The sequence below is a fragment of the Aegilops tauschii genome, chromosome 5 (assembly GCF_002575655.3).
Source record: "Aegilops tauschii subsp. strangulata cultivar AL8/78 chromosome 5, Aet v6.0, whole genome shotgun sequence".
NCBI classification, from domain to species: Eukaryota; Viridiplantae; Streptophyta; class Magnoliopsida; order Poales; family Poaceae; genus Aegilops; species Aegilops tauschii.
In genome coordinates, this window is record NC_053039.3 from 250,028,951 (window position 1) to 250,036,149 (window position 7,199).

The 7,199-nt window shown below is 44.7% G+C and overlaps 1 long non-coding RNA gene across 1 annotated transcript; it reads right to left on the reverse strand.

Annotated features, from left to right (window-relative positions):
• Positions 1-345: 345 nt before the first annotated feature.
• LOC141023376 (uncharacterized) lies at positions 346-1,230 on the reverse strand. Its single transcript, XR_012184589.1, has 3 exons — positions 1,091-1,230; positions 821-999; positions 346-403 (listed from the first exon to the last, which is right to left on the reverse strand). It is a non-coding gene; the product is annotated as an uncharacterized lncRNA (long non-coding RNA).
• Positions 1,231-7,199: the final 5,969 nt, after the last annotated feature.

Below are 7,199 nucleotides of genomic sequence, written 5' to 3' on the forward strand. Positions count from 1 at the left end.
ACCTCACGCAAAATAAAGAAATTCTTGTCCCCTATGGCTCTTTTAACCATTGCTATTGGAAACCATGAGAACGGGATGACTGACAAGGATCAAAAGTAAGGAATCGGACTCATATTCATCATGATCTCTTTTCATTGTTCGTATCCTTTTGAACCGGTCTCTTACTTTTCCTACTGGCGGACAAATCAAATTTACCGATCGGGATTATATAACATCTATGCAAATATGATTGCCAAACATTTGTACCATGTAGACACAAAACGAATAGCCACCCAATCATGATGAGTTTTGCAGACTTTGAGCCTTGAAGGTTTACACTAAAAATTGCGACATCGTTTGAGTACTCACTTGTGGCAAGGGCACCTACAAGGAAGAACCGGAATTGCTAGGAGCTGATATGCTTCTGGAAAAGAAAATGCATTTGGTTTAACCTGGACGCCTTGAGAAAAACTCATATATAAAAAGATATTTTTTGCTGTGTACACCTACCCAATAGAGATTGCTAATGTATAAGAAGTGCAACACTATTTACTTATAGAAATGAAACAAACTTATATCTGAAAAGAATCACCTGGTGTGGTATCATGAACTATGTGAAAACCTATAAGTAACAAGTATCAATATATTGATAAAAGCAAACAACTTTATCTTGGAAACAAAACAAGGTCGGCGAGGAGTTGCAAATTTACTCTGAATTTCTCAATAATACTCTTATGATGCAGGTAATCTGTTTTTGAACCTTGATTCATAAATCTAATTGCAAGCATATGTCTATTAAGTAAACTGTAGTATGACCAACACCAAACTTTTTTTATGTAACCTGACGATGGAGCAACACGCCTGAAAGAGCCGCTGGATGGCGGCCGTCTTCCTAGCGTGCCACGGCCTCCGTCTTGCCGCCGTCGTAGTCTTCGAAGGCAGCACAGCCACCACGGCACCACGCACCTCCTCTTGGCCGGCGGTTCGATCCGATTCAGTCCCAGCTTGTGCTATCGCGGCCTACGGTTGGGAAGAAATTCAGGCTTGAGGAGAAGGACGGCGACGATAGCAGAACGAGACCGAGGTGACAGGGCGGCGGCTGGTGGTTTACTGGATTTCTCCGCCGCATCGGCCGTCGAAAGGGAAAGAGAAAGGGGATGAAGGGAATACATATGGGGAGATGAGAATACGGGAGCTTCGTGATTTGTTTTGCTAGAAAAGAGACGTCGGGGAGGAAAATCCTGAAAAACGTTCAATGAAGAATTGACGGTGGGGAGCGGGCAAGCCTCGTCCATTTGAAACTCGGAGTTGGGTGGAAGAGTTGCCGATACCTCACGCAACGCATTAATGATTGGAGTTCATTTACGCGGGGAAATGATTGCGATACGTGGCTTACCAAGAAATAAATACTCTCGACCAGAATATTTTTGTTCAATTGGTTTGCCCCTGGCCTGTCCCCCCCCCCCCCCCCCGCGGGCGACCCGGGTGCGCGAACCCTAGCCCCAGTCTTCGATCCCCCCTCCCTCCTGCCCCCAGCCGCCGCTGCCGGCGGGGCCGCGCCGGGCAATGTTGGGGAACGTTGCATGGAAAACAAAAAAAATCTACGCACGCGCAATGATCTATCCATGGAGATGCATAGCAACGAGGGGAGAGTATGTCTACGTACCCTCATAGGCCGTAAGCGGAAGCGTTTCACAATGCGGTTGATGTAGTCGAACTTTCTTCGCGCTCCAACCGATCTAGTACTGAACGCACGACACCTCCGCGTTCTGCACATGTTCAGCTCGGGGACGTCCTACGCCTTCTTGATCCAGCAAGAAGGCGATGTAGTAGATGAGTTCCGACAGCACGACGGCGTGGTGACGATGATGGTGATCTCCGCAGGGTTTTCCCTAAGCACTACGAAAATATGACCAGGGGTGTAAACGGTGGAGGGGAGCGCCGCACACAGCTAGGCCATTGTCTGTTGAGTGCTAGGCGCCCCCCTCCCACATATATATAGCCTATATATATGTGGGAGGGAGGGAGGAGCAGCCAAAGGAGGCGCCCAAGTAGGAGGAATCCTACTTGGAGTCCCTCCCAAGTCGCGCCTCTGCCTTATATAGGTGCGGGGGAAAGGCAGGGAAGGGTGGCACCCCCCCCCCTTCCTTTCTCCCATGAGAGGGAAAGGCGGGAGGGGCTAGCCCTTCCCCCTTTCCTTCCCTTAGGTCATGCTGTCCAAAGAAGGGGCGCGCCAGGGGCTGGTATGTTCCCCCTTTGGCCCATTAGGCCCATATCTTTGCCGGGGGTGCCCGAAACTCCTTTCCGGTGACCCGATAAGTATCTGGTACCCTCCGAAACACTTCCGGTGTCTGAATACCATTGTCCTATATATCAATCTTTATCTCTCGACCATTTTGAGACACCTCATCATGTCTGTGATCTCATCTGGGACTCCAAAAAACATTCGATCACCACATCACATAACTCATATAATACTATATCGTCAACGAACGTTAAGCGTGTGGACCCTACGGGTTCGAGAACTATGTAGACATGACCGAGAAACCTCTCCGGTCAATAACCAATAGCGGAACCTGGATGCCCATATTGGCTCCTACATATTCTACGAGGATCTTTATCGGTCGAACCGTTATGACAACATACGTAATTCCCTTTGTCCATCGGTATGTTACTTGCTCGAATTCGATCGTCGGTATCTATATACCTAGTTCAATCTCGTTACCGGCAAGTCTCTTTACTCGTTTCGTAATACATCACCTCGTGACTAACTCCTTAGTCATTTGCTTGCAAACTTATGATGTGTATTACCGAGAGGGCCCAGAGATACCTCTCCGATACTCGGAGTGACAAATCCTAATCTCGATCTATGCCAACTAAACAAACACCTTCGGAGATACCTGTAGAGCATCTTTATGATCACCCAATTACGTTGTGACGTTTGATAGCACACAAGGTATTCCTCCGGTATCCGGGAGTTGCATAATCTCATAGTCGAAGGAATATGTATTTGTCATGCAATAGCAATGAAACTGAACGATCATTATGCTAAGCTCACGGGTGGGTCTTGTCCATCACATCATTCTCCTAATGATGTGATCCCGTTATCAAATGACAACGCATGTCCATGGTTAGTAAACCTTAACCATCTTTGATCAACGAGCTAGTCTAGTAGAGGCTTACTAGGGACACGGTATTTGTTTATGTATTCACACATGTATTTAAGTTTCCGATCAATATAATTCAAGCATGAATAATAAACCTTTATCATGAATAAGGAAATATAAAATAACAACTTTATTATTGCCTTTAGGGAATATTTCCTTCAGTCTCCCACTTGCACTAGAGTCAATAATACACATCACCATGTGATTTAACACCAATAGTTCACATCGTCATGTGATTAACACCCATAGTTCACATCGCCATGTGACCAACACCCAAAGGGTTTACTGGAGTCAATAATCTAGTTCATATCGCCATGTGATTAACACCCAAAGAGTACTAATGTGTGATCGTGATTTGCTTGTGAGAGAAGTTTAGTCACCAAGTTTGTTATATTCAGATCTGTATGTATTTTTGCAAATTTCTATGTCTACAATGCTCTGCATGGTGCTACTCTAGTTAATTGCTCCCACCTTCAATACGTATCCAGATTGAGACTCAGAGTCATCTAGATTAGTGTTAAAGCTTGCATCGTCATAACCCTTTACGACGAACCCTTTATCACCTCCATAACCGAGAAACATTTCCTTAGTCCTCTAAGGATAATTTTGACCGATGTCCAGTGATCTACTCCTGGATCACTATTGTACCCCCTTGCCAAACTCACAGCAAGGCACACAACAGGTCTGGTACACAGCATGGCATACTATATAGAACCTATGGCCGAGGCATAGGGAATGACTTTCATTCTCCTTCTATCCTCTTTCATGGTCGGGCTTTGAGTCTAACTCAACTTCACACTTTACAATACAAGATATAACTCCTTCTTTGACTAATCCATTTTGAACTCCTTCAAAATCTTGTCAAGGTATGTGCTTTGTGAAAGTCCTATTAAGCATCTCGATCTATCTCTATAGATCTTGATGCCCAATACATAAGTAGCTTTACCGAGGTCTTTTTTTGAAAAAATTCTTATTCAAGTATCTTTTTATGCTATCCAGAAATTCTATATCATTCCAATCAACAATATGTCATCCACATATCGTTGGGGAACGTAGTATTTCAAAACTTTCCTACGATCACACAAGATCTATCTAGGAGAAGCATAGTAACGAGCGGGGAGAGTGTGTCCACGTACCCTCGTAGACCGAAAGCGGAAGCGTTTAGTAACGCGGTTGATGTAGTCGAACGTCTTCGCAATCCAACCGATCAAGTACCGAACGTACGACACCTCCGCGATCTGCACACGTTCGGCTCGGTGACGTCCCTCGAACTCTTGATCCAGCTGAGGCCGAGGGAGAGTTCCGTCAGCATGACGGCGTGGTGACGGTGATGATGAAGTTACCGGCGCAGGGCTTCGCCTAAGCACTACGACGATATGACCGAGGTGTAAAACTGTGGAGGGGGGCACCGCACACGGCTAAGAGATTGTCTGTTGTGCCCCCTGCCCCCGTATATAAAGGAGGGGAGGAGGAGGCTGGCCAACAAGGGGCGCGCCAGGGAGAGGGGAGTCCTACTAGGACTCCAGTCCTAGTAGGATTCGGCCCCACCCTTTTTTCCTTCTACCGGAGGGGGAAAAGGGGAAGGAGAGGGAGTAGGAGAAGGAAAGGGGGGTGGCACCCCCTTCCCAAGTCCAATTCGGCCTCCTCCCTTATGGGGGCGCACTAGCCCCTTGTGGGCTGGTTAGCCTCCCTCTTATGGCCCATAAGGCCCATATCTTTCCCCGGGGGGGTTCGGTAACCTCCTGGTACTCCGGAAAAATGCCCGAATCACTCGGAACCATTCCGATGTCCGAATGCAACCTTCCAATATATGAATCTTTACCTCTCGACCATTTCAAGACTCCTCGTCGTGTCCGTGATCTCATCTGAGACTCTGAACAAACTTCGGTAGATCAAATCACATAACTCATAATACAAGTCGTCATCAAACGTTAAGCGTGCAGACCCTACGGGTTCGAGAACTATGTAGACATGACCGAGACACATCTCCGGTCAATAACCAATAGCGGAACCTGGATGCTCATATTGGCTCCTACATATTCTTCGAAGATCTTTATCGGTCAAACCGCATAACAACACACGTTGTTCCCTTTGTCATCGGTATGTTACTTGCCCGAGATTCGATCGTCGGTATCATCATACCTAGTTCAATCTCGTTACCGGCAAGTCTCTTTACTCGTTCCGTAATGCATCATCCCGCAACTAACTCATTAGTCACATTGCTTGCAAGGCTTATAGTGATGATCATTACCGAGAGGGCCCAGAGATACCTCTCCGATACTCGGAGTGACAAATCCTAATCTCGATCTATGCCAACTCAACAAACACCATCGGAGACACCTGTATAGCATCTTTATAATCACCCAGTTACGTTGTGACGTTTGATAGCACACAAGGTGTTCCTCCGGTATTCGGGAGTTGCATAATCTCATAGTCAGAGGAACATGTATAAGTCATGAAGAAAGCAATAGCAATAAAACTAAACGATCATTATGCTAAGCTAACGGATGGGTCTTGTCCATCACATCATTCTCTAATGATGTGATCCCATTCATCAAATGACAACACATGTCTATGGCTAGGAAACTTAACCATCTTTGATTAACGAGCTAGTCAAGTAGAGGCATACTAGGGACACTCTGTTTTGTCTATGTATTCACAGATGTATTAAGTTTCCGGTTAATACAATTCTAGCATGAATAATAAACATTTATCATGATATAAGGAAATATAAATAACAACTTTATTATTGCCTCTAGGGCATATTTCCTTCAGTCTCCCACACTAGAGTCAATAATCTAGTTCACATCGCCATGTGATTTAACACCAATAGTTCACATCGTCATGTGATTTAACACTCTATAGTTCACATCGACATGTGACCAATACCCAAAGGGTTTACTAGAGTCAATAATCTAGTTCACATCGCCATGTGATTAACACCTAAAGAGTACTAAGGTGTGATCATGTTTTGCTTGTGAGCGAAGTTTAGTCAACGGGTCTGCCGCATTCAGATCCGTATGTCTTTTGCAAATTTCTATGTCTACAATGCTCTGCATGGAGCTACTTTAGCTAATTGCTCCCACTTTTAATATGTAACCGGATTGTGACTTAGAGTCATCCAGATCGGTGTCAAAGCTTGCATCGCCGTAACTCTTTACGACGAACTCTTTATCACCTCCATAACCGAGAAATATTTCCTTAGTCCTCCAAGGATAATTTTGACCGTTGTCCAGTGACCTACTCCTAGATCAAAATTGTACTCCCTTGCCAAACTCAGGGCAGGGTATACAATAGGTCTGGTACACAGCATGGCATACTTTATAGAACCTATGGCTGAGGCATAGGGAATGACTTTCATTCTCTCTCTATCTTCTGCCGTGGTCGGGATTTGAGTCTTACTCAACTTCACACCTTGCAACACAGGCAAGAACTCTTTCTTTGACTGTTCCATTTTGAACTACTTCAAAAACTTGTCAAGGTATGTACTCATTGAAAAAACTTATCAAGCGTCTTGATCTATCTCTATAGATCCTGATGCTCAATATGTAAGCAGCTTCACCGAGGTCTTTCTTTGAAAAACTCCTTTCAAACACTCCTTTATGCTTTCCAAAAAATTCTACATCATTTCCGACTGACAATATGTCATTCACATATACTTATCAAAAAGGCTGTAGTGCACCCACTCACTTTCTTGTAAATACAGGCTTCACCGCAAGTCTGTATAAAACTATATGCTTTGATCAACTCATCAAAGCGTATATTCCAACTCCGAGATGCTTGGCACCTTTAGGATCGACAAAACCTTCTGGTTGCATCATATACAACTCTTCTTTAAGAAATCCATTAAGGAATGCAGGTTTGACATCCATTTGCCAAATTTCATAAAATGCGGCAATTGCAAAGATGATTCGGACAGACTTTTAAGCATCGATACAAGTGAGAAAATCTCATCGTAGTCGACACCTTGAATTTGTCGAAAACCTTTTTCGACAATTCGAGCTTTGTAGATAGTATCACTACTATTAGCGTCCGTCTTCCTCTTGAAGATCC